Source organism: Aulostomus chinensis, chromosome 18, assembly GCF_037954235.1.
Source record: "Aulostomus chinensis isolate RoL2024-O1b breed Wild chromosome 18, RoL_Achi_v1.0, whole genome shotgun sequence".
NCBI lineage: Eukaryota > Metazoa > Chordata > Actinopteri > Syngnathiformes > Aulostomidae > Aulostomus > Aulostomus chinensis.
Genome location: NC_141337.1, coordinates 22,458,056 through 22,482,943, shown reverse-complemented (window position 1 = coordinate 22,482,943; position 24,888 = coordinate 22,458,056). Strand labels below are relative to the sequence as shown.

At 44.6% G+C, this 24,888-nt stretch overlaps 27 non-coding genes across 27 annotated transcripts; all 27 read right to left on the bottom strand.

Annotated features, from left to right (window-relative positions):
- Window positions 1–567: 567 nt before the first annotated feature.
- On the bottom strand, window positions 568–641 carry trnai-aau (transfer RNA isoleucine (anticodon AAU)). The gene has a single exon. It is a non-coding gene; the product is annotated as a tRNA-Ile (tRNA).
- Window positions 642–1,492: 851 nt separating this feature from the next.
- On the bottom strand, window positions 1,493–1,566 carry trnai-aau (transfer RNA isoleucine (anticodon AAU)). Its single transcript has one exon. It is a non-coding gene; the product is annotated as a tRNA-Ile (tRNA).
- Window positions 1,567–2,418: 852 nt separating this feature from the next.
- trnai-aau (transfer RNA isoleucine (anticodon AAU)) lies at window positions 2,419–2,492 on the bottom strand. The gene has a single exon. It is a non-coding gene; the product is annotated as a tRNA-Ile (tRNA).
- Window positions 2,493–3,343: 851 nt separating this feature from the next.
- On the bottom strand, window positions 3,344–3,417 carry trnai-aau (transfer RNA isoleucine (anticodon AAU)). Its single transcript has one exon. It is a non-coding gene; the product is annotated as a tRNA-Ile (tRNA).
- Window positions 3,418–4,268: 851 nt separating this feature from the next.
- On the bottom strand, window positions 4,269–4,342 carry trnai-aau (transfer RNA isoleucine (anticodon AAU)). Its single transcript has one exon. It is a non-coding gene; the product is annotated as a tRNA-Ile (tRNA).
- Window positions 4,343–5,193: 851 nt separating this feature from the next.
- trnai-aau (transfer RNA isoleucine (anticodon AAU)) lies at window positions 5,194–5,267 on the bottom strand. Its single transcript has one exon. It is a non-coding gene; the product is annotated as a tRNA-Ile (tRNA).
- An 852-nt stretch (window positions 5,268–6,119) lies between these two features.
- On the bottom strand, window positions 6,120–6,193 carry trnai-aau (transfer RNA isoleucine (anticodon AAU)). The gene has a single exon. It is a non-coding gene; the product is annotated as a tRNA-Ile (tRNA).
- An 851-nt stretch (window positions 6,194–7,044) lies between these two features.
- trnai-aau (transfer RNA isoleucine (anticodon AAU)) lies at window positions 7,045–7,118 on the bottom strand. The gene has a single exon. It is a non-coding gene; the product is annotated as a tRNA-Ile (tRNA).
- Window positions 7,119–7,969: 851 nt separating this feature from the next.
- On the bottom strand, window positions 7,970–8,043 carry trnai-aau (transfer RNA isoleucine (anticodon AAU)). Its single transcript has one exon. It is a non-coding gene; the product is annotated as a tRNA-Ile (tRNA).
- An 851-nt stretch (window positions 8,044–8,894) lies between these two features.
- On the bottom strand, window positions 8,895–8,968 carry trnai-aau (transfer RNA isoleucine (anticodon AAU)). Its single transcript has one exon. It is a non-coding gene; the product is annotated as a tRNA-Ile (tRNA).
- An 851-nt stretch (window positions 8,969–9,819) lies between these two features.
- On the bottom strand, window positions 9,820–9,893 carry trnai-aau (transfer RNA isoleucine (anticodon AAU)). The gene has a single exon. It is a non-coding gene; the product is annotated as a tRNA-Ile (tRNA).
- An 851-nt stretch (window positions 9,894–10,744) lies between these two features.
- On the bottom strand, window positions 10,745–10,818 carry trnai-aau (transfer RNA isoleucine (anticodon AAU)). The gene has a single exon. It is a non-coding gene; the product is annotated as a tRNA-Ile (tRNA).
- Window positions 10,819–11,667: 849 nt separating this feature from the next.
- trnai-aau (transfer RNA isoleucine (anticodon AAU)) lies at window positions 11,668–11,741 on the bottom strand. The gene has a single exon. It is a non-coding gene; the product is annotated as a tRNA-Ile (tRNA).
- An 851-nt stretch (window positions 11,742–12,592) lies between these two features.
- trnai-aau (transfer RNA isoleucine (anticodon AAU)) lies at window positions 12,593–12,666 on the bottom strand. The gene has a single exon. It is a non-coding gene; the product is annotated as a tRNA-Ile (tRNA).
- Window positions 12,667–13,517: 851 nt separating this feature from the next.
- Window positions 13,518–13,591, bottom strand: trnai-aau (transfer RNA isoleucine (anticodon AAU)). Its single transcript has one exon. It is a non-coding gene; the product is annotated as a tRNA-Ile (tRNA).
- Window positions 13,592–14,443: 852 nt separating this feature from the next.
- On the bottom strand, window positions 14,444–14,517 carry trnai-aau (transfer RNA isoleucine (anticodon AAU)). Its single transcript has one exon. It is a non-coding gene; the product is annotated as a tRNA-Ile (tRNA).
- Window positions 14,518–15,369: 852 nt separating this feature from the next.
- trnai-aau (transfer RNA isoleucine (anticodon AAU)) lies at window positions 15,370–15,443 on the bottom strand. Its single transcript has one exon. It is a non-coding gene; the product is annotated as a tRNA-Ile (tRNA).
- An 852-nt stretch (window positions 15,444–16,295) lies between these two features.
- Window positions 16,296–16,369, bottom strand: trnai-aau (transfer RNA isoleucine (anticodon AAU)). The gene has a single exon. It is a non-coding gene; the product is annotated as a tRNA-Ile (tRNA).
- Window positions 16,370–17,221: 852 nt separating this feature from the next.
- On the bottom strand, window positions 17,222–17,295 carry trnai-aau (transfer RNA isoleucine (anticodon AAU)). Its single transcript has one exon. It is a non-coding gene; the product is annotated as a tRNA-Ile (tRNA).
- Window positions 17,296–18,146: 851 nt separating this feature from the next.
- Window positions 18,147–18,220, bottom strand: trnai-aau (transfer RNA isoleucine (anticodon AAU)). The gene has a single exon. It is a non-coding gene; the product is annotated as a tRNA-Ile (tRNA).
- An 851-nt stretch (window positions 18,221–19,071) lies between these two features.
- trnai-aau (transfer RNA isoleucine (anticodon AAU)) lies at window positions 19,072–19,145 on the bottom strand. The gene has a single exon. It is a non-coding gene; the product is annotated as a tRNA-Ile (tRNA).
- Window positions 19,146–19,997: 852 nt separating this feature from the next.
- Window positions 19,998–20,071, bottom strand: trnai-aau (transfer RNA isoleucine (anticodon AAU)). Its single transcript has one exon. It is a non-coding gene; the product is annotated as a tRNA-Ile (tRNA).
- Window positions 20,072–20,923: 852 nt separating this feature from the next.
- On the bottom strand, window positions 20,924–20,997 carry trnai-aau (transfer RNA isoleucine (anticodon AAU)). Its single transcript has one exon. It is a non-coding gene; the product is annotated as a tRNA-Ile (tRNA).
- An 852-nt stretch (window positions 20,998–21,849) lies between these two features.
- Window positions 21,850–21,923, bottom strand: trnai-aau (transfer RNA isoleucine (anticodon AAU)). Its single transcript has one exon. It is a non-coding gene; the product is annotated as a tRNA-Ile (tRNA).
- An 852-nt stretch (window positions 21,924–22,775) lies between these two features.
- On the bottom strand, window positions 22,776–22,849 carry trnai-aau (transfer RNA isoleucine (anticodon AAU)). The gene has a single exon. It is a non-coding gene; the product is annotated as a tRNA-Ile (tRNA).
- An 851-nt stretch (window positions 22,850–23,700) lies between these two features.
- trnai-aau (transfer RNA isoleucine (anticodon AAU)) lies at window positions 23,701–23,774 on the bottom strand. The gene has a single exon. It is a non-coding gene; the product is annotated as a tRNA-Ile (tRNA).
- Window positions 23,775–24,625: 851 nt separating this feature from the next.
- On the bottom strand, window positions 24,626–24,699 carry trnai-aau (transfer RNA isoleucine (anticodon AAU)). The gene has a single exon. It is a non-coding gene; the product is annotated as a tRNA-Ile (tRNA).
- Between the last annotated feature and the right edge of the window lie 189 nt (window positions 24,700–24,888).

The window sequence follows — 24,888 nt, the reverse complement described above, 5'->3', positions numbered from 1 at the left end:
GTTCTTTCCACCCGTGATAGTTTGGAACAATATGACAAATGGCGCACCACAACGTCTGGGGTCAGTACAACTACTGTCATTCGCAAAAAAGTCTCACTCTCAGTTTGCACCGCAAATGTATCTGGTGTCAGGTACAGAATATCCATCAGTCACACAAGCATCCATCAAGCCCCCACGCCCACACTTCCTGAGGACACACAAAAGTGGATATTAGAATCAGGAATCTCCCAAACGTCACAAGTTCAATCAACTACCCATAGGTAGGCCAAACAGCCTTCCAGACAAATCCCAAAACTAGTTGCAGATTTTGACATGTTGCCCAATCGCTACATGTTGAGGCATCCTTCAAAATAATTCTCATTTCAGACAGGGATGTCTCAAAATGTGTTTTTGTGACGATTGGATGTAAATGCTTTCGAGTTGAAGTGTTGGACTGGCAAGCGGGAAGAACTTTTCAAGACATACTCTAAAACCACCTGGTCCATTTTCCTCGAGGAAAGCTTCCTTCTTTTTTGGCAGGCCTTGGATGTAGAGTACAGATATTGAATTCTGCCAACATATAAGCTTTGGCCCGTACGGGGGTTGAACCCGTGACCTTGGCGTGATTAGCACCACGCTCTAACCAACTGAGCTAACCGGCCTCCTGCTGAAAGAAAATTACACCTACCTCCTGCTTTGCTCACTAATTTTGTCTAAAGTGTAGGTTGAGAGATGAAAAAAAATTCCAATTCTTTCTCTCCGTGGGCCTTCCAGGGAGGGTTCTCGGAAATATTTGGAATGCTCAACCGTGCATAGTGTTTCCAAGCATTCCAAGGGTCTAAATGTAGTCTCCGCTCACTTGGGGGCATGGCTTAGAACCCCACCATTGACTGAGAGACTTTCTCCAATGGAACACTTTTAATCCAAAACTCCAAATACACATTTGGTATTTTCCACCCGTGATAGTTTGGAACAATATGACAAATGGCGCACCACAACGTCTGGGGTCAGTACAACTACTGTCATTCGCAAAAAAGTCTCACTCTCAGTTTGCACCGCAAATGTATCTGGTGTCAGGTACAGAATATCCATCAGTCACACAAGCATCCATCAAGCCCCCACGCCCACACTTCCTGAGGACACACAAAAGTGGATATTAGAATCAGGAATCTCCCAAACGTCACAAGTTCAATCAACTACTCATAGGTAGGCCAAACAGCCTTCCAGACAAATCCCAAAACTAGTTGCAGATTTTGAAATGTTGCCCAATCGCTACATGTTGAGGCATCCTTCAAAATAATTCTCATTTCAGACAGGGTTGTCTCCAAATGTGTTTTTGTGACGATTGGATGTAAATGCTTTCGAGTTGAAGTGTTGGACTGGAAAGCGGGAAGAACTTTCCAAGACATACTGTAAAACCACCTGGTCCATTTTCCTTGAGGAAAGCTTCCTTCTTTTTTGGCAGGCCTTGGATGTAGAGTACAGATATTGAATTCTGCCAACATGTAAGCTGTGGCCCGTACGGGGGTTGAACCCGTGACCTTGGCGCTATTAGCACCACGCTCTAACCAACTGAGCTAACCGGCCTCCTACTGAAAGAAAATTACACCTACCTCCTGCTTTGCTCCCTAAGTTTGTCGAAAGTGTTGGTTGAGAGATGAAAAAAAATTCCACTTTCTTTCTCTCCGTGGGCCTTCCAGGGAGGGTTCTCGGAAATATTTGGAATGTTCAACCGTGCATAGTGTTTCCAAGCATTCCAAGGGTCTAAATGTAGTCTCCGCTCACTTGGGGGCATGGCTTAGAACCCCACCATTGACTGAGAGACTTTCTCCAATGGAACATTTTGAATCCTAAACTCCAGATACACATTTGGTTCTTTCCACCCGTGATAGTTTGGAACAATATGACAAATGGCGCACCACAACGTCTGGGGTCAGTACAACTACTGTCATTCGCAAAAAAGTCTCACTCTCAGTTTGCACCGCAAATGTATCTGGTGTCAGGTACAGAATATCCATCAGTCACACAAGCATCCATCAAGCCCCCACGCCCACACTTCCTGAGGACACACAAAAGTGGATATTAGAATCAGGAATCTCCCAAACGTCACAAGTTCAATCAACTACTCATAGGTAGGCCAAACAGCCTTCCAGACAAATCCCAAAACTAGTTGCAGATTTTGAAATGTTGCCCAATCGCTACATGTTGAGGCATCCTTCAAAATAATTCTCATTTCAGACAGGGTTGTCTCCAAATGTGTTTTTGTGACGATTGGATGTAAATGCTTTCGAGTTGAAGTGTTGGACTGGCAAGCGGGAAGAACTTTCCAAGACATACTGTAAAACCACCTGGTCCATTTTCCTCGAGGAAAGCTTCCTTCTTTTTTGGCAGGCCTTGGATGTAGAGTACAGATATTGAATTCTGCCAACATGTAAGCTGTGGCCCGTACGGGGGTTGAACCCGTGACCTTGGCGTTATTAGCACCACGCTCTAACCAACTGAGCTAACCGGCCTCCTGCTGAAAGAAAATTACAACTACCTCCTGATTTGCTCCCTAAGTTTGTCTAAAGTGTAGGTTTAGAGATGAAAAAAAATTCCAATTCTTTCTCTCCGTGGGCCTTCCAGGGAGGGTTCTCGGAAATATTTGGAATGTTCAACCGTGCATAGTGTTTCCAAGCATTCCAAGGGTCTAAATGTAGTCTCCGCTCACTTGGGGGCATGGCTTAGAACCCCACCATTGACTGAGAGACTTTCTCCAATGGAACACTTTTAATCCAAAACTCCAAATACACATTTGGTATTTTCCACCCGTGATAGTTTGGAACAATATGACAAATGGCGCACCACAACGTCTGGGGTCAGTACAACTACTGTCATTCGCAAAAAAGTCTCACTCTCAGTTTGCACCGCAAATGTATCTGGTGTCAGGTACAGAATATCCATCAGTCACACAAGCATCCATCAAGCCCCCACGCCCACACTTCCTGAGGACACACAAAAGTGGATATTAGAATCAGGAATCTCCCAAACGTCACAAGTTCAATCAACTACTCATAGGTAGGCCAAACAGCCTTCCAGACAAATCCCAAAACTAGTTGCAGATTTTGAAATGTTGCCCAATCGCTACATGTTGAGGCATCCTTCAAAATAATTCTCATTTCAGACAGGGTTGTCTCCAAATGTGTTTTTGTGACGATTGGATGTAAATGCTTTCGAGTTGAAGTGTTGGAATGGCAAGCGGAAAGAACTTTCCAAGACATACTGTAAAACCACTGGGTCCATTTTCCTCGAGGAAAGCTTCCTACTTTTTTGGTAGGCCTTGGATGTAGAGTACAGATATTGAATTCTGCCAACATGTAAGCTGTGGCCCATACGGGGGTTGAACCCGTGACCTTGGCGTTATTAGCACCACGCTCTAACCAACTGAGCTAACCGGCCTCCTGCTGAAAGAAAATTACAACTACCTCCTGATTTGCTCCCTAAGTTTGTCTAAAGTGTAGGTTTAGAGATGAAAAAAAATTCCAATTCTTTCTCTCCGTGGGCCTTCCAGGGAGGGTTCTCGGAAATATTTGGAATGTTCAACCGTGCATAGTGTTTCCAAGCATTCCAAGGGTCTAAATGTAGTCTCCGCTCACTTGGGGGCATGGCTTAGAACCCCACCATTGACTGAGAGACTTTCTCCAATGGAACATTTTGAATCCTAAACTCCAGATACACATTTGGTTTTTTCCACCCGTGATAGTTTGGAACAATATGACAAATGGCGCACCACAACGTCTGGGGTCAGTACAACTACTGTCATTCGCAAAAAAGTCTCACTCTCAGTTTGCACCGCAAATGTATCTGGTGTCAGGTACAGAATATCCATCAGTCACACAAGCATCCATCAAGCCCCCACGCCCACACTTCCTGAGGACACACAAAAGTGGATATTAGAATCAGGAATCTCCCAAACGTCACAAGTTCAATCAACTACTCATAGGTAGGCCAAACAGCCTTCCAGACAAATCCCAAAACTAGTTGCAGATTTTGAAATGTTGCCCAATCGCTACATGTTGAGGCATCCTTCAAAATATTTCTCATTTCAGACAGGGTTGTCTCCAAATGTGTTTTTGTGACGATTGGATGTAAATGCTTTCGAGTTGAAGTGTTGGAATGGCAAGCGGAAAGAACTTTCCAAGACATACTGTAAAACCACTGGGTCCATTTTCCTCGAGGAAAGCTTCCTACTTTTTTGGTAGGCCTTGGATGTAGAGTACAGATATTGAATTCTGCCAACATGTAAGCTGTGGCCCATACGGGGGTTGAACCCGTGACCTTGGCGTTATTAGCACCACGCTCTAACCAACTGAGCTAACCGGCCTCCTGCTGAAAGAAAATTACAACTACCTCCTGATTTGCTCCCTAAGTTTGTCTAAAGTGTAGGTTTAGAGATGAAAAAAAATTCCAATTCTTTCTCTCCGTGGGCCTTCCAGGGAGGGTTCTCGGAAATATTTGGAATGTTCAACCGTGCATAGTGTTTCCAAGCATTCCAAGGGTCTAAATGTAGTCTCCGCTCACTTGGGGGCATGGCTTAGAACCCCACCATTGACTGAGAGACTTTCTCCAATGGAACATTTTGAATCCTAAACTCCAGATACACATTTGGTTTTTTCCACCCGTGATAGTTTGGAACAATATGACAAATGGCGCACCACAACGTCTGGGGTCAGTACAACTACTGTCATTCGCAAAAAAGTCTCACTCTCAGTTTGCACCGCAAATGTATCTGGTGTCAGGTACAGAATATCCATCAGTCACACAAGCATCCATCAAGCCCCCACGCCCACACTTCCTGAGGACACACAAAAGTGGATATTAGAATCAGGAATCTCCCAAACGTCACAAGTTCAATCAACTACTCATAGGTAGGCCAAACAGCCTTCCAGACAAATCCCAAAACTAGTTGCAGATTTTGAAATGTTGCCCAATCGCTACATGTTGAGGCATCCTTCAAAATAATTCTCATTTCAGACAGGGTTGTCTCCAAATGTGTTTTTGTGACGATTGGATGTATATGCTTTCGAGTTGAAGTGTTGGACTGGCAAGCGGGAAGACCTTTCCAAGACATACTGTAAAACCACCAGGTCCATTTTCCTCGAGGAAAGCTTCCTACTTTTTTGGCAGGCCTTGGATGTAGAGTACAGATATTGAATTCTGCCAACATGTAAGCTGTGGCCCGTACGGGGGTTGAACCCGTGACCTTGGCGTTATTAGCACCACGCTCTAACCAACTGAGCTAACCGGCCTCCTGCTGAAAGAAAATTACACCTACCTCCTGCTTTGCTCCCTAAGTTTGTCGAAAGTGTTGGTTGAGAGATGAAAAAAAATTCCACTTTCTTTCTCTCCGTGGGCCTTCCAGGGAGGGTTCTCGGAAATATTTGGAATGTTCAACCGTGCATAGTGTTTCCAAGCATTCCAAGGGTCTAAATGTAGTCTCCGCTCACTTGGGGGCATGGCTTAGAACCCCACCATTGACTGAGAGACTTTCTCCAATGGAACACTTTTAATCCAAAACTCCAAATACACATTTGGTATTTTCCACCCGTGATAGTTTGGAACAATATGACAAATGGCGCACCACAACGTCTGGGGTCAGTACAACTACTGTCATTCGCAAAAAAGTCTCACTCTCAGTTTGCACCGCAAATGTATCTGGTGTCAGGTACAGAATATCCATCAGTCACACAAGCATCCATCAAGCCCCCACGCCCACACTTCCTGAGGACACACAAAAGTGGATATTAGAATCAGGAATCTCCCAAACGTCACAAGTTCAATCAACTACTCATAGGTAGGCCAAACAGCCTTCCAGACAAATCCCAAAACTAGTTGCAGATTTTGAAATGTTGCCCAATCGCTACATGTTGAGGCATCCTTCAAAATAATTCTCATTTCAGACAGGGTTGTCTCCAAATGTGTTTTTGTGACGATTGGATGTAAATGCTTTCGAGTTGAAGTGTTGGACTGGCAAGCGGAAAGAACTTTCCAAGACATACTGTAAAACCACTGGGTCCATTTTCCTCGAGGAAAGCTTCCTACTTTTTTGGTAGGCCTTGGATGTAGAGTACAGATATTGAATTCTGCCAACATGTAAGCTGTGGCCCGTACGGGGGTTGAACCCGTGACCTTGGCGTTATTAGCACCACGCTCTAACCAACTGAGCTAACCGGCATCCTGCTGAAAGAAAATTACAACTACCTCCTGATTTGCTCCCTAAGTTTGTCTAAAGTGTAGGTTTAGAGATGAAAAAAAATTCCAATTCTTTCTCTCCGTGGGCCTTCCAGGGAGGGTTCTCGGAAATATTTGGAATGTTCAACCGTGCATAGTGTTTCCAAGCATTCCAAGGGTCTAAATGTAGTCTCCGCTCACTTGGGGGCATGGCTTAGAACCCCACCATTGACTGAGAGACTTTCTCCAATGGAACACTTTTAATCCAAAACTCCAAATACACATTTGGTATTTTCCACCCGTGATAGTTTGGAACAATATGACAAATGGCGCACCACAACGTCTGGGGTCAGTACAACTACTGTCATTCGCAAAAAAGTCTCACTCTCAGTTTGCACCGCAAATGTATCTGGTGTCAGGTACAGAATATCCATCAGTCACACAAGCATCCATCAAGCCCCCACGCCCACACTTCCTGAGGACACACAAAAGTGGATATTAGAATCAGGAATCTCCCAAACGTCACAAGTTCAATCAACTACTCATAGGTAGGCCAAACAGCCTTCCAGACAAATCCCAAAACTAGTTGCAGATTTTGAAATGTTGCCCAATCGCTACATGTTGAGGCATCCTTCAAAATAATTCTCATTTCAGACAGGGTTGTCTCCAAATGTGTTTTTGTGACGATTGGATGTAAATGCTTTCGAGTTGAAGTGTTGGAATGGCAAGCGGAAAGAACTTTCCAAGACATACTGTAAAACCACTGGGTCCATTTTCCTCGAGGAAAGCTTCCTACTTTTTTGGTAGGCCTTGGATGTAGAGTACAGATATTGAATTCTGCCAACATGTAAGCTGTGGCCCGTACGGGGGTTGAACCCGTGACCTTGGCGTTATTAGCACCACGCTCTAACCAACTGAGCTAACCGGCCTCCTGCTGAAAGAAAATTACAACTACCTCCTGATTTGCTCCCTAAGTTTGTCTAAAGTGTAGGTTTAGAGATGAAAAAAAATTCCAATTCTTTCTCTCCGTGGGCCTTCCAGGGAGGGTTCTCGGAAATATTTGGAATGTTCAACCGTGCATAGTGTTTCCAAGCATTCCAAGGGTCTAAATGTAGTCTCCGCTCACTTGGGGGCATGGCTTAGAACCCCACCATTGACTGAGAGACTTTCTCCAATGGAACATTTTGAATCCTAAACTCCAGATACACATTTGGTTCTTTCCACCCGTGATAGTTTGGAACAATATGACAAATGGCGCACCACAACGTCTGGGGTCAGTACAACTACTGTCATTCGCAAAAAAGTCTCACTCTCAGTTTGCACCGCAAATGTATCTGGTGTCAGGTACAGAATATCCATCAGTCACACAAGCATCCATCAAGCCCCCACGCCCACACTTCCTGAGGACACACAAAAGTGGATATTAGAATCAGGAATCTCCCAAACGTCACAAGTTCAATCAACTACTCATAGGTAGGCCAAACAGCCTTCCAGACAAATCCCAAAACTAGTTGCAGATTTTGAAATGTTGCCCAATCGCTACATGTTGAGGCATCCTTCAAAATAATTCTCATTTCAGACAGGGTTGTCTCCAAATGTGTTTTTGTGACGATTGGATGTAAATGCTTTCGAGTTGAAGTGTTGGAATGGCAAGCGGAAAGAACTTTCCAAGACATACTGTAAAACCACTGGGTCCATTTTCCTCGAGGAAAGCTTCCTACTTTTTTGGTAGGCCTTGGATGTAGAGTACAGATATTGAATTCTGCCAACATGTAAGCTGTGGCCCGTACGGGGGTCGAACCCGTGACCTTGGCGTTATTAGCACCACGCTCTAACCAACTGAGCTAACCGGCCTCCTGCTGAAAGAAAATTACACCTACCTCCTGATTTGCTCCCTAAGTTTGTCTAAAGTGTAGGTTTAGAGATGAAAAAAAATTCCAATTCTTTCTCTCCGTGGGCCTTCCAGGGAGGGTTCTCGGAAATATTTGGAATGTTCAACCGTGCATAGTGTTTCCAAGCATTCCAAGGGTCTAAATGTAGTCTCCGCTCACTTGGGGGCATGGCTTAGAACCCCACCATTGACTGAGAGACTTTCTCCAATGGAACATTTTGAATCCTAAACTCCAGATACACATTTGGTTCTTTCCACCCGTGATAGTTTGGAACAATATGACAAATGGCGCACCACAACGTCTGGGGTCAGTACAACTACTGTCATTCGCAAAAAAGTCTCACTCTCAGTTTGCACCGCAAATGTATCTGGTGTCAGGTACAGAATATCCATCAGTCACACAAGCATCCATCAAGCCCCCACGCCCACACTTCCTGAGGACACACAAAAGTGGATATTAGAATCAGGAATCTCCCAAACGTCACAAGTTCAATCAACTACCCATAGGTAGGCCAAACAGCCTTCCAGACAAATCCCAAAACTAGTTGCAGATTTTGACATGTTGCCCAATCGCTACATGTTGAGGCATCCTTCAAAATAATTCTCATTTCAGACAGGGATGTCTCAAAATGTGTTTTTGTGACGATTGGATGTAAATGCTTTCGAGTTGAAGTGTTGGACTGGAAAGCGGGAAGAACTTTTCAAGACATACTCTAAAACCACCTGGTCCATTTTCCTCGAGGAAAGCTTCCTTCTTTTTTGGCAGGCCTTGGATGTAGAGTACAGATATTGAATTCTGCCAACATATAAGCTGGGGCCCGTACGGGGGTTGAACCCGTGACCTTGGCGTTATTAGCACCACGCTCTAACCAACTGAGCTAACCGGCCTCCTGCTGAAAGAAAATTACACCTACCTCCTGCTTTGCTCACTAATTTTGTCTAAAGTGTAGGTTGAGAGATGAAAAAAAATTCCAATTCTTTCTCTCCGTGGGCCTTCCAGGGAGGGTTCTCGGAAATATTTGGAATGCTCAACCGTGCATAGTGTTTCCAAGCATTCCAAGGGTCTAAATGTAGTCTCCGCTCACTTGGGGGCATGGCTTAGAACCCCACCATTGACTGAGAGACTTTCTCCAATGGAACACTTTTAATCCAAAACTCCAAATACACATTTGGTATTTTCCACCCGTGATAGTTTGGAACAATATGACAAATGGCGCACCACAATGTCTGGGGTCAGTACAACTACTGTCATTCGCAAAAAAGTCTCACTCTCAGTTTGCACCGCAAATGTATCTGGTGTCAGGTACAGAATATCCATCAGTCACACAAGCATCCATCAAGCCCCCACGCCCACACTTCCTGAGGACACACAAAAGTGGATATTAGAATCAGGAATCTCCCAAACGTCACAAGTTCAATCAACTACTCATAGGTAGGCCAAACAGCCTTCCAGACAAATCCCAAAACTAGTTGCAGATTTTGAAATGTTGCCCAATCGCTACATGTTGAGGCATCCTTCAAAATAATTCTCATTTCAGACAGGGATGTCTCAAAATGTGTTTTTGTGACGATTGGATGTAAATGCTTTCGAGTTGAAGTGTTGGACTGGCAAGCGGGAAGAACTTTTCAAGACATACTCTAAAACCACCTGGTCCATTTTCCTCGAGGAAAGCTTCCTTCTTTTTTGGCAGGCCTTGGATGTAGAGTACAGATATTGAATTCTGCCAACATATAAGCTTTGGCCCGTACGGGGGTTGAACCCGTGACCTTGGCGTTATTAGCACCACGCTCTAACCAACTGAGCTAACCGGCCTCCTGCTGAAAGAAAATTACACCTACCTCCTCCTTTGCTCACTAATTTTGTCTAAAGTGTAGGTTGAGAGATGAAAAAAAATTCCAATTCTTTCTCTCCGTGGGCCTTCCAGGGAGGGTTCTCGGAAATATTTGGAATGCTCAACCGTGCATAGTGTTTCCAAGCATTCCAAGGGTCTAAATGTAGTCTCCGCTCACTTGGGGGCATGGCTTAGAACCCCACCATTGACTGAGAGACTTTCTCCAATGGAACAATTTTAATCCAAAACTCCAAATACACATTTGGTATTTTCCACCCGTGATAGTTTGGAACAATATGACAAATGGCGCACCACAACGTCTGGGGTCAGTACAACTACTGTCATTCGCAAAAAAGTCTCACTCTCAGTTTGCACCGCAAATGTATCTGGTGTCAGGTACAGAATATCCATCAGTCACACAAGCATCCATCAAGCCCCCACGCCCACACTTCCTGAGGACACACAAAAGTGGATATTAGAATCAGGAATCTCCCAAACGTCACAAGTTCAATCAACTACCCATAGGTAGGCCAAACAGCCTTCCAGACAAATCCCAAAACTAGTTGCAGATTTTGACATGTTGCCCAATCGCTACATGTTGAGGCATCCTTCAAAATAATTCTCATTTCAGACAGGGATGTCTCAAAATGTGTTTTTGTGACGATTGGATGTAAATGCTTTCGAGTTGAAGTGTTGGACTGGAAAGCGGGAAGAACTTTTCAAGACATACTCTAAAACCACCTGGTCCATTTTCCTCGAGGAAAGCTTCCTTCTTTTTTGGCAGGCCTTGGATGTAGAGTACAGATATTGAATTCTGCCAACATATAAGCTTTGGCCCGTACGGGGGTTGAACCCGTGACCTTGGCGTTATTAGCACCACGCTCTAACCAACTGAGCTAACCGGCCTCCTACTAGGAAAATTATACCTACCTCCTGCTTTGCTCACTAATTTTGTCTAAAGTGTAGGTTGAGAGATGAAAAAAAATTCCAATTCTTTCTCTCCGTGGGCCTTCCAGGGAGGGTTCTCGGAAATATTTGGAATGCTCAACCGTGCATAGTGTTTCCAAGCATTCCAAGGGTCTAAATGTAGTCTCCGCTCACTTGGGGGCATGGCTTAGAACCCCACCATTGACTGAGAGACTTTCTCCAATGGAACACTTTTAATCCAAAACTCCAAATACACATTTGGTATTTTCCACCCGTGATAGTTTGGAACAATATGACAAATGGCGCACCACAATGTCTGGGGTCAGTACAACTACTGTCATTCGCAAAAAAGTCTCACTCTCAGTTTGCACCGCAAATGTATCTGGTGTCAGGTACAGAATATCCATCAGTCACACAAGCATCCATCAAGCCCCCACGCCCACACTTCCTGAGGACACACAAAAGTGGATATTAGAATCAGGAATCTCCCAAACGTCACAAGTTCAATCAACTACTCATAGGTAGGCCAAACAGCCTTCCAGACAAATCCCAAAACTAGTTGCAGATTTTGAAATGTTGCCCAATCGCTACATGTTGAGGCATCCTTCAAAATAATTCTCATTTCAGACAGGGATGTCTCAAAATGTGTTTTTGTGACGATTGGATGTAAATGCTTTCGAGTTGAAGTGTTGGACTGGCAAGCGGGAAGAACTTTTCAAGACATACTCTAAAACCACCTGGTCCATTTTCCTCGAGGAAAGCTTCCTTCTTTTTTGGCAGGCCTTGGATGTAGAGTACAGATATTGAATTCTGCCAACATATAAGCTTTGGCCCGTACGGGGGTTGAACCCGTGACCTTGGCGTTATTAGCACCACGCTCTAACCAACTGAGCTAACCGGCCTCCTGCTGAAAGAAAATTACACCTACCTCCTCCTTTGCTCACTAATTTTGTCTAAAGTGTAGGTTGAGAGATGAAAAAAAATTCCAATTCTTTCTCTCCGTGGGCCTTCCAGGGAGGGTTCTCGGAAATATTTGGAATGCTCAACCGTGCATAGTGTTTCCAAGCATTCCAAGGGTCTAAATGTAGTCTCCGCTCACTTGGGGGCATGGCTTAGAACCCCACCATTGACTGAGAGACTTTCTCCAATGGAACACTTTTAATCCAAAACTCCAAATACACATTTGGTATTTTCCACCCGTGATAGTTTGGAACAATATGACAAATGGCGCACCACAACGTCTGGGGTCAGTACAACTACTGTCATTCGCAAAAAAGTCTCACTCTCAGTTTGCACCGCAAATGTATCTGGTGTCAGGTACAGAATATCCATCAGTCACACAAGCATCCATCAAGCCCCCACGCCCACACTTCCTGAGGACACACAAAAGTGGATATTAGAATCAGGAATCTCCCAAACGTCACAAGTTCAATCAACTACTCATAGGTAGGCCAAACAGCCTTCCAGACAAATCCCAAAACTAGTTGCAGATTTTGAAATGTTGCCCAATCGCTACATGTTGAGGCATCCTTCAAAATAATTCTCATTTCAGACAGGGTTGTCTCCAAATGTGTTTTTGTGACGATTGGATGTAAATGCTTTCGAGTTGAAGTGTTGGACTGGCAAGCGGGAAGAACTTTCCAAGACATACTGTAAAACCACCTGGTCCATTTTCCTCGAGGCAAGCTTCCCTCTTTTTTGGGAGGCCTTGCATGTAGAGTACAGATATTGAATTCTGCCAACATGTAAGCTGTGGCCCGTACGGGGGTTGAACCCGTGACCTTGGCGTTATTAGCACCACGCTCTAACCAACTGAGCTAACCGGCCTCCTGCTGAAAGAAAATTACACCTACCTCCTCCTTTGCTCACTAATTTTGTCTAAAGTGTAGGTTGAGAGATGAAAAAAAATTCCAATTCTTTCTCTCCGTGGGCCTTCCAGGGAGGGTTCTCGGAAATATTTGGAATGCTCAACCGTGCATAGTGTTTCCAAGCATTCCAAGGGTCTAAATGTAGTCTCCGCTCACTTGGGGGCATGGCTTAGAACCCCACCATTGACTGAGAGACTTTCTCCAATGGAACACTTTTAATCCAAAACTCCAAATACACATTTGGTATTTTCCACCCGTGATAGTTTGGAACAATATGACAAATGGCGCACCACAACGTCTGGGGTCAGTACAACTACTGTCATTCGCAAAAAAGTCTCACTCTCAGTTTGCACCGCAAATGTATCTGGTGTCAGGTACAGAATATCCATCAGTCACACAAGCATCCATCAAGCCCCCACGCCCACACTTCCTGAGGACACACAAAAGTGGATATTAGAATCAGGAATCTCCCAAACGTCACAAGTTCAATCAACTACCCATAGGTAGGCCAAACAGCCTTCCAGACAAATCCCAAAACTAGTTGCAGATTTTGACATGTTGCCCAATCGCTACATGTTGAGGCATCCTTCAAAATAATTCTCATTTCAGACAGGGATGTCTCAAAATGTGTTTTTGTGACGATTGGATGTAAATGCTTTCGAGTTGAAGTGTTGGACTGGCAAGCGGGAAGAACTTTCCAAGACATACTGTAAAACCACCTGGTCCATTTTCCTCGAGGCAAGCTTCCCTCTTTTTTGGGAGGCCTTGCATGTAGAGTACAGATATTGAATTCTGCCAACATGTAAGCTGTGGCCCGTACGGGGGTTGAACCCGTGACCTTGGCGTTATTAGCACCACGCTCTAACCAACTGAGCTAACCGGCCTCCTGCTGAAAGAAAATTACACCTACCTCCTGCTTTGCTCCCTAAGTTTGTCGAAAGTGTTGGTTGAGAGATGAAAAAAAATTCCACTTTCTTTCTCTCCGTGGGCCTTCCAGGGAGGGTTCTCGGAAATATTTGGAATGTTCAACCGTGCATAGTGTTTCCAAGCATTCCAAGGGTCTAAATGTAGTCTCCGCTCACTTGGGGGCATGGCTTAGAACCCCACCATTGACTGAGAGACTTTCTCCAATGGAACATTTTGAATCCTAAACTCCAGATACACATTTGGTTCTTTCCACCCGTGATAGTTTGGAACAATATGACAAATGGCGCACCACAACGTCTGGGGTCAGTACAACTACTGTCATTCGCAAAAAAGTCTCACTCTCAGTTTGCACCGCAAATGTATCTGGTGTCAGGTACAGAATATCCATCAGTCACACAAGCATCCATCAAGCCCCCACGCCCACACTTCCTGAGGACACACAAAAGTGGATATTAGAATCAGGAATCTCCCAAACGTCACAAGTTCAATCAACTACTCATAGGTAGGCCAAACAGCCTTCCAGACAAATCCCAAAACTAGTTGCAGATTTTGAAATGTTGCCCAATCGCTACATGTTGAGGCATCCTTCAAAATAATTCTCATTTCAGACAGGGTTGTCTCCAAATGTGTTTTTGTGACGATTGGATGTAAATGCTTTCGAGTTGAAGTGTTGGACTGGCAAGCGGGAAGAACTTTCCAAGACATACTGTAAAACCACCGGGTCCATTTTCCTTGAGGAAAGCTTCCTTCTTTTTTGGCAGGCCTTGGATGTAGAGTACAGATATTGAATTCTGCCAACATATAAGCTGTGGCCCGTACGGGGGTTGAACCCGTGACCTTGGCATTATTAGCACCACGCTCTAACCAACTGAGCTAACCCGCCTCCTGCTGAAAGAAAATTACACCTACGTCCTGCTTTGCTCACTAATTTTGTCGAAAGTGTTGGTTGAGAGATGAAAAAAAATTCCACTTTCTTTCTCTCCGTGGGCCTTCCAGAGAGGGTTCTCGGAAATATTTGGAATGTTCAACCGTGCATAGTGTTTCCAAGCATTCCAAGGGTCTAAATGTCGTCTCCGCTCACTTGGGGGCATGGCTTAGAACCCCACCATTGACTGAGAGACTTTCTCCAATGGAACATTTTGAATCCTAAACTCCAGATACACATTTGGTTCTTTCCACCTGTGATAGTTTGGAACAATATGACAAATGGCGCACCACAACGTCTGGGGTCAGTACAACTACTGTCATTCGCAAAAAAGTCTCACTCTCAGTTTGCACCGCAAATGTATCTGGTGTCAGGTACAGAATATCCATCAGTCACACAAGCATCCATCAAGCCCCCACGCCCACACTTCCTGAGGACACACAAAAGTGGATATTAGAATCAGGAATCTCCCAAACGTCACAAGTTCAATCAACTACTCATAGGTAGGCCAAACAGCCTTCCAGACAAATCCCAAAACTAGTTGCAGATTTTGACATGTTGCCCAATCGCTACATGTTGAGGCATCCTTCAAAGTAATTCTCATTTCAGACAGGGTTGTCTCCAAATGTATTTTTGTGACGATTGGATGTAAATGCTTTCGAGTTGAAGTGTAGGACTGGCAAGCGGGAAGAACTTTCCAAGACATACTGTAAAACCACCGGGTACATTTTCCTTGAGGAAAGCTTCCTACTTTTTTGGCAGGCCTTGGATGTAGAGTACAGATATTGAATTCTGCCAACATATAAGCTGTGGCCCGTACGGGGGTTGAACCCGTGACCTTGGCGTTATTAGCACCACGCTCTAACCAACTGAGCTAACCGGCCTCCTGCTGAAAGAAAATTACACCTACCTCCTGCTTTGCTCACTAATTTTGTCGAAAGTGTTGGTTGAGAGATGAAAAAAAATTCCACTTTCTTTCTCTCCGTGGGCCTTCCAGAGAGGGTTCTCGGAAATATTTGGAATGTTCAACCGTGCATAGTGTTTCCAAGCATTCCAAGGGTCTAAATGTAGTCTCCGCTCACTTGGGGGCATGGCTTAGAACCCCACCATTTACTGAGAGACTTTCTCCAATGGAACATTTTGAATCCTAAACTCCAGATACACATTTGGTTCTTTCCACCCGTGATAGTTTGGAACAATATGACAAATGGCGCACCACAACGTCTGGGGTCAGTACAACGACTGTCATTCGCAAAAAAGTCTCACTCTCAGTTTGCACCGCAAATGTATCTGGTGTCAGGTACAGAATATCCATCAGTCACACAAGCATCCATCAAGCCCCCACGCCCACACTTCCTGAGGACACACAAAAGTGGATATTAGAATCAGGAATCTCCCAAACGTCACAAGTTCAATCAACTACTCATAGGTAGGCCAAACAGCCTTCCAGACAAATCCCAAAACTAGTTGCAGATTTTGAAATGTTGCCCAATCGCTACATGTTGAGGCATCCTTCAAAATAATTCTCATTTCAGACAGGGTTGTCTCCAAATGTGTTTTTGTGACGATTGGATGTAAATGCTTTCGAGTTGAAGTGTTGGACTGGCAAGCGGGAAGAACTTTCCAAGACATACTGTAAAACCACCTGGTCCATTTTCCTCGAGGCAAGCTTCCCTCTTTTTTGGGAGGCCTTGCATGTAGAGTACAGATATTGAATTCTGCCAACATATAAGCTGTGGCCCGTACGGGGGTTGAACCCGTGACCTTGGCGTTATTAGCACCACGCTCTAACCAACTGAGCTAACCGGCCTCCTGCTGAAAAAAAATTACACCTACCTCCTGGTTTGCTCACTAATTTTGTCGAAAGTGTTGGTTGAGAGATGAAAAAAAATTCCACTTTCTTTCTCTCCGTGGGCCTTCCAGGGAGGGTTCTCGGAAATATTTGGAATGTTCAACCGTGCATAGTGTTTCCAAGCATTCCAAGGGTCTAAATGTAGTCTCCGCTCACTTGGGGGCATGGCTTAGAACCCCACCATTGACTGAGAGACTTTCTCCAATGGAACATTTTGAATCCTAAACTCCAGATACACATTTGGTTTTTTCCACCCGTGATAGTTTGGAACAATATGACAAATGGCGCACCACAACGTCTGGGGTCAGTACAACTACTGTCATTCGCAAAAAAGTCTCACTCTCAGTTTGCACCGCAAATGTATCTGGTGTCAGGTACAGAATATCCATCAGTCACACAAGCATCCATCAAGCCCCCACGCCCACACTTCCTGAGGACACACAAAAGTGGATATTAGAATCAGGAATCTCCCAAACGTCACAAGTTCAATCAACTACTCATAGGTAGGCCAAACAGCCTTCCAGACAAATCCCAAAACTAGTTGCAGATTTTGAAATGTTGCCCAATCGCTACATGTTGAGGCATCCTTCAAAATAATTCTCATTTCAGACATGGATGTCTCCAAATGTGTTTTTGTGACGATTGGATGTAAATGCTTTCGAGTTGAAGTGTTGGACTGGCAAGCGGGAAGAACTTTTCAAGACATACTGTAAAAACACTGGGTCCATTTTGCTCGAGGAAAGCTTCCTTCTTTTTTGGCAGGCCTTGGATGTAGAGTACAGATATTGAATTCTGCCAACATATAAGCTGTGGCCCGTACGGGGGTTGAACCCGTGACCTTGGCGTTATTAGCACCACGCTCTAACCAACTGAGCTAACCGGCCTCCTGCTGAAAGAAAATTACACCTACCTCCTGCTTTGCTCCCTAAGTTTGTCTAAAGTGTTGGTTGAGAGATGAAAAAAAATTCCAATTCTTTCTCTCCGTGGGCCTTCCAGGGAGGGTTCTCGGAAATATTTGGAATGTTCAACCGTGCATAGTGTTTCCAAGCATTCCAAGGGTCTAAATGTAGTCTCCGCTCACTTGGGGGCATGGCTTAGAACCCCACCATTGACTGAGAGACTTTCTCCAATGGAACATTTTGAATCCTAAACTCCAGATACACATTTGGTTTTTTCCACCCGTGATAGTTTGGAACAATATGACAAATGGCGCACCACAACGTCTGGGGTCAGTACAACTACTGTCATTCGCAAAAAAGTCTCACTCTCAGTTTGCACCGCAAATGTATCTGGTGTCAGGTACAGAATATCCATCAGTCACACAAGCATCCATCAAGCCCCCACGCCCACACTTCCTGAGGACACACAAAAGTGGATATTAGAATCAGGAATCTCCCAAACGTCACAAGTTCAATCAACTACTCATAGGTAGGCCAAACAGCCTTCCAGACAAATCCCAAAACTAGTTGCAGATTTTGAAATGTTGCCCAATCGCTACATGTTGAGGCATCCTTCAAAATAATTCTCATTTCAGACATGGATGTCTCCAAATGTGTTTTTGTGACGATTGGATGTAAATGCTTTCGAGTTGAAGTGTTGGACTGGCAAGCGGGAAGAACTTTTCAAGACATACTGTAAAAACACTGGGTCCATTTTGCTCGAGGAAAGCTTCCTTCTTTTTTGGCAGGCCTTGGATGTAGAGTACAGATATTGAATTCTGCCAACATATAAGCTGTGGCCCGTACGGGGGTTGAACCCGTGACCTTGGCGTTATTAGCACCACGCTCTAACCAACTGAGCTAACCGGCCTCCTGCTGAAAGAAAATTACACCTACCTCCTGCTTTGCTCCCTAAGTTTGTCTAAAGTGTAGGCTTACAGATGAAAAAAAATTCCAATTCTTTCTCTCCGTGGGCCTTCCAGGGAGGGTTCTCGGAAATATTTGGAATGTTCAACCGTGCATAGTGTTTCCAAGCATTCCAAGGGTCTAAATGTAGTCTCCGCTCACTTGGGGGCATGGCTTAGAACCCCACCATTGACTGAGAGACTTTCTCCAATGGAACATTTTGAATCCTAAACTCCAGATACACATTTGGTTCTTTCCACCCGTGATAGTTTGGAACAATATGACAAATGGCGCACCACAACGTCTGGGGTCAGTACAACTACTGTCATTCGCAAAAAAGTCTCACTCTCAGTTTGCACCGCAAATGTATCTGGTGTCAGGTACAGAATATCCATCAGTCACACAAGCATCCATCAAGCCCCCACGCCCACACTTCCTGAGGACACACAAAAGTGGATATTAGAATCAGGAATCTCCCAAACGTCACAAGTTCAATCAACTACCCATAGGTAGGCCAAACAGCCTTCCAGACAAATCCCAAAACTAGTTGCAGATTTTGACATGTTGCCCAATCGCTACATGTTGAGGCATCCTTCAAAATAATTCTCATTTCAGACAGGGATGTCTCAAAATGTGTTTTTGTGACGATTGGATGTAAATGCTTTCGAGTTGAAGTGTTGGACTGGCAAGCGGGAAGAACTTTCCAAGACATACTGTAAAACCACCTGGTCCATTTTCCTCGAGGCAAGCTTCCCTCTTTTTTGGGAGGCCTTGCATGTAGAGTACAGATATTGAATTCTGCCAACATGTAAGCTGTGGCCCGTACGGGGGTTGAACCCGTGACCTTGGCGTTATTAGCACCACGCTCTAACCAACTGAGCTAACCGGCCTCCTGCTGAAAGAAAATTACACCTACCTCCTGCTTTGCTCCCTAAGTTTGTCGAAAGTGTTGGTTGAGAGATGAAAAAAAATTCCACTTTCTTTCTCTCCGTGGGCCTTCCAGGGAGGGTTCTCGGAAATATTTGGAATGTTCAACCGTGCATAGTGTTTCCAAGCATTCCAAGGGTCTAAATGTAGTCTCCGCTCACTTGGGGGCATGGCTTAGAACCCCACCATTGACTGAGAGACTTTCTCCAATGGAACATTTTGAATCCTAAACTCCAGATACACATTTGGTTCTTTCCACCCGTGATAGTTTGGAACAATATGACAAATGGCGCACCACAACGTCTGGGGTCAGTACAACTACTGTCATTCGCAAAAAAGTCTCACTCTCAGTTTGCACCGCAAATGTATCTGGTGTCAGGTACAGAATATCCATCAGTCACACAAGCATCCATCAAGCCCCCACGCCCACACTTCCTGAGGACACACAAAAGTGGATATTAGAATCAGGAATCTCCCAAACGTCACAAGTTCAATCAACTACTCATAGGTAGGCCAAACAGCCTTCCAGACAAATCCCAAAACTAGTTGCAGATTTTGAAATGTTGCCCAATCGCTACATGTTGAGGCATCCTTCAAAATAATTCTCATTTCAGACAGGGTTGTCTCCAAATGTGTTTTTGTGACGATTGGATGTAAATGCTTTCGAGTTGAAGTGTTGGACTGGCAAGCGGGAAGAACTTTCCAAGACATACTGTAAAACCACCGGGTCCATTTTCCTTGAGGAAAGCTTCCTTCTTTTTTGGCAGGCCTTGGATGTAGAGTACAGATATTGAATTCTGCCAACATATAAGCTGTGGCCCGTACGGGGGTTGAACCCGTGACCTTGGCATTATTAGCACCACGCTCTAACCAACTGAGCTAACCCGCCTCCTGCTGAAAGAAAATTACACCTACCTCCTGCTTTGCTCACTAATTTTGTCGAAAGTGTTGGTTGAGAGATGAAAAAAAATTCCACTTTCTTTCTCTCCGTGGGCCTTCCAGAGAGGGTTCTCGGAAATATTTGGAATGTTCAACCGTGCATAGTGTTTCCAAGCATTCCAAGGGTCTAAATGTCGTCTCCGCTCACTTGGGGGCATGGCTTAGAACCCCACCATTGACTGAGAGACTTTCTCCAATGGAACATTTTGAATCCTAAACTCCAGATACACATTTGGTTCTTTCCACCTGTGATAGTTTGGAACAATATGACAAATGGCGCACCACAACGTCTGGGGTCAGTACAACTACTGTCATTCGCAAAAAAGTCTCACTCTCAGTTTGCACCGCAAATGTATCTGGTGTCAGGTACAGAATATCCATCAGTCACACAAGCATCCATCAAGCCCCCACGCCCACACTTCCTGAGGACACACAAAAGTGGATATTAGAATCAGGAATCTCCCAAACGTCACAAGTTCAATCAACTACTCATAGGTAGGCCAAACAGCCTTCCAGACAAATCCCAAAACTAGTTGCAGATTTTGACATGTTGCCCAATCGCTACATGTTGAGGCATCCTTCAAAGTAATTCTCATTTCAGACAGGGTTGTCTCCAAATGTATTTTTGTGACGATTGGATGTAAATGCTTTCGAGTTGAAGTGTAGGACTGGCAAGCGGGAAGAACTTTCCAAGACATACTGTAAAACCACCGGGTACATTTTCCTTGAGGAAAGCTTCCTACTTTTTTGGCAGGCCTTGGATGTAGAGTACAGATATTGAATTCTGCCAACATATAAGCTGTGGCCCGTACGGGGGTTGAACCCGTGACCTTGGCGTTATTAGCACCACGCTCTAACCAACTGAGCTAACCGGCCTCCTGCTGAAAGAAAATTACACCTACCTCCTGGTTTGCTCACTAATTTTGTCGAAAGTGTTGGTTGAGAGATGAAAAAAAATTCCACTTTCTTTCTCTCCGTGGGCCTTCCAGAGAGGGTTCTCGGAAATATTTGGAATGTTCAACCGTGCATAGTGTTTCCAAGCATTCCAAGGGTCTAAATGTAGTCTCCGCTCACTTGGGGGCATGGCTTAGAACCCCACCATTTACTGAGAGACTTTCTCCAATGGAACATTTTGAATCCTAAACTCCAGATACACATTTGGTTCTTTCCACCCGTGATAGTTTGGAACAATATGACAAATGGCGCACCACAACGTCTGGGGTCAGTACAACGACTGTCATTCGCAAAAAAGTCTCACTCTCAGTTTGCACCGCAAATGTATCTGGTGTCAGGTACAGAATATCCATCAGTCACACAAGCATCCATCAAGCCCCCACGCCCACACTTCCTGAGGACACACAAAAGTGGATATTAGAATCAGGAATCTCCCAAACGTCACAAGTTCAATCAACTACTCATAGGTAGGCCAAACAGCCTTCCAGACAAATCCCAAAACTAGTTGCAGATTTTGAAATGTTGCCCAATCGCTACATGTTGAGGCATCCTTCAAAATAATTCTCATTTCAGACAGGGTTGTCTCCAAATGTGTTTTTGTGACGATTGGATGTAAATGCTTTCGAGTTGAAGTGTTGGACTGGCAAGCGGGAAGAACTTTCCAAGACATACTGTAAAACCACCTGGTCCATTTTCCTCGAGGCAAGCTTCCCTCTTTTTTGGGAGGCCTTGCATGTAGAGTACAGATATTGAATTCTGCCAACATATAAGCTGTGGCCTGTACGGGGGTTGAACCCGTGACCTTGGCGTTATTAGCACCACGCTCTAACCAACTGAGCTAACCGGCCTCCTGCTGAAAAAAAATTACACCTACCTCCTGGTTTGCTCACTAATTTTGTCGAAAGTGTTGGTTGAGAGATGAAAAAAAATTCCACTTTCTTTCTCTCCGTGGGCCTTCCAGGGAGGGTTCTCGGAAATATTTGGAATGTTCAACCGTGCATAGTGTTTCCAAGCATTCCAAGGGTCTAAATGTAGTCTCCGCTCACTTGGGGGCATGGCTTAGAACCCCACCATTGACTGAGAGACTTTCTCCAATGGAACATTTTGAATCCTAAACTCCAGATACACATTTGGTTTTTTCCACCCGTGATAGTTTGGAACAATATGACAAATGGCGCACCACAACGTCTGGGGTCAGTACAACTACTGTCATTCGCAAAAAAGTCTCACTCTCAGTTTGCACCGCAAATGTATCTGGTGTCAGGTACAGAATATCCATCAGTCACACAAGCATCCATCAAGCCCCCACGCCCACACTTCCTGAGGACACACAAAAGTGGATATTAGAATCAGGAATCTCCCAAACGTCACAAGTTCAATCAACTACTCATAGGTAGGCCAAACAGCCTTCCAGACAAATCCCAAAACTAGTTGCAGATTTTGAAATGTTGCCCAATCGCTACATGTTGAGGCATCCTTCAAAATAATTCTCATTTCAGACATGGATGTCTCCAAATGTGTTTTTGTGACGATTGGATGTAAATGCTTTCGAGTTGAAGTGTTGGACTGGCAAGCGGGAAGAACTTTTCAAGACATACTGTAAAAACACTGGGTCCATTTTGCTCGAGGAAAGCTTCCTTCTTTTTTGGCAGGCCTTGGATGTAGAGTACAGTTATTGAATTCTGCCAACATATAAGCTGTGGCCCGTACGGGGGTTGAACCCGTGACCTTGGCGTTATTAGCACCACGCTCTAACCAACTGAGCTAACCGGCCTCCTGCTGAAAGAAAATTACACCTACCTCCTGCTTTGCTCCCTAAGTTTGTCTAAAGTGTTGGTTGAGAGATGAAAAAAAATTCCAATTCTTTCTCTCCGTGGGCCTTCCAGGGAGGGTTCTCGGAAATATTTGGAATGTTCAACCGTGCATAGTGTTTCCAAGCATTCCAAGGGTCTAAATGTAGTCTCCGCTCACTTGGGGGCATGGCTTAGAACCCCACCATTGACTGAGAGACTTTCTCCAATGGAACATTTTGAATCCTAAACTCCAGATACACATTTGGTTTTTTCCACCCGTGATAGTTTGGAACAATATGACAAATGGCGCACCACAACGTCTGGGGTCAGTACAACTACTGTCATTCGCAAAAAAGTCTCACTCTCAGTTTGCACCGCAAATGTATCTGGTGTCAGGTACAGAATATCCATCAGTCACACAAGCATCCATCAAGCCCCCACGCCCACACTTCCTGAGGACACACAAAAGTGGATATTAGAATCAGGAATCTCCCAAACGTCACAAGTTCAATCAACTACTCATAGGTAGGCCAAACAGCCTTCCAGACAAATCCCAAAACTAGTTGCAGATTTTGAAATGTTGCCCAATCGCTACATGTTGAGGCATCCTTCAAAATAATTCTCATTTCAGACATGGATGTCTCCAAATGTGTTTTTGTGACGATTGGATGTAAATGCTTTCGAGTTGAAGTGTTGGACTGGCAAGCGGGAAGAACTTTTCAAGACATACTGTAAAAACACTGGGTCCATTTTGCTCGAGGAAAGCTTCCTTCTTTTTTGGCAGGCCTTGGATGTAGAGTACAGATATTGAATTCTGCCAACATATAAGCTGTGGCCCGTACGGGGGTTGAACCCGTGACCTTGGCGTTATTAGCACCACGCTCTAACCAACTGAGCTAACCGGCCTCCTGCTGAAAGAAAATTACACCTACCTCCTGCTTTGCTCCCTAAGTTTGTCTAAAGTGTAGGCTTACAGATGAAAAAAAATTCCAATTCTTTCTCTCCGTGGGCCTTCCAGGGAGGGTTCTCGGAAATATTTGGAATGTTCAACCGTGCATAGTGTTTCCAAGCATTCCAAGGGTCTAAATGTAGTCTCCGCTCACTTGGGGGCATGGCTTAGAACCCCACCATTGACTGAGAGACTTTCTCCAATGGAACATTTTGAATCCTAAACTCCAGATACACATTTGGTTCTTTCCACCCGTGATAGTTTGGAACAATATGACAAATGGCGCACCACAACGTCTGGGGTCAGTACAACTACTGTCATTCGCAAAAAAGTCTCACTCTCAGTTTGCACCGCAAATGTATCTGGTGTCAGGTACAGAATATCCATCAGTCACACAAGCATCCATCAAGCCCCCACGCCCACACTTCCTGAGGACACACAAAAGTGGATATTAGAATCAGGAATCTCCCAAACGTCACAAGTTCAATCAACTACCCATAGGTAGGCCAAACAGCCTTCCAGACAAATCCCAAAACTAGTTGCAGATTTTGACATGTTGCCCAATCGCTACATGTTGAGGCATCCTTCAAAATAATTCTCATTTCAGACAGGGATGTCTCAAAATGTGTTTTTGTGACGATTGGATGTAAATGCTTTCGAGTTGAAGTGTTGGACTGGCAAGCGGGAAGAACTTTCCAAGACATACTGTAAAACCACCTGGTCCATTTTCCTCGAGGCAAGCTTCCCTCTTTTTTGGGAGGCCTTGCATGTAGAGTACAGATATTGAATTCTGCCAACATGTAAGCTGTGGCCCGTACGGGGGTTGAACCCGTGACCTTGGCGTTATTAGCACCACGCTCTAACCAACTGAGCTAACCGGCCTCCTGCTGAAAGAAAATTACACCTACCTCCTGCTTTGCTCCCTAAGTTTGTCGAAAGTGTTGGTTGAGAGATGAAAAAAAATTCCACTTTCTTTCTCTCCGTGGGCCTTCCAGGGAGGGTTCTCGGAAATATTTGGAATGTTCAACCGTGCATAGTGTTTCCAAGCATTCCAAGGGTCTAAATGTAGTC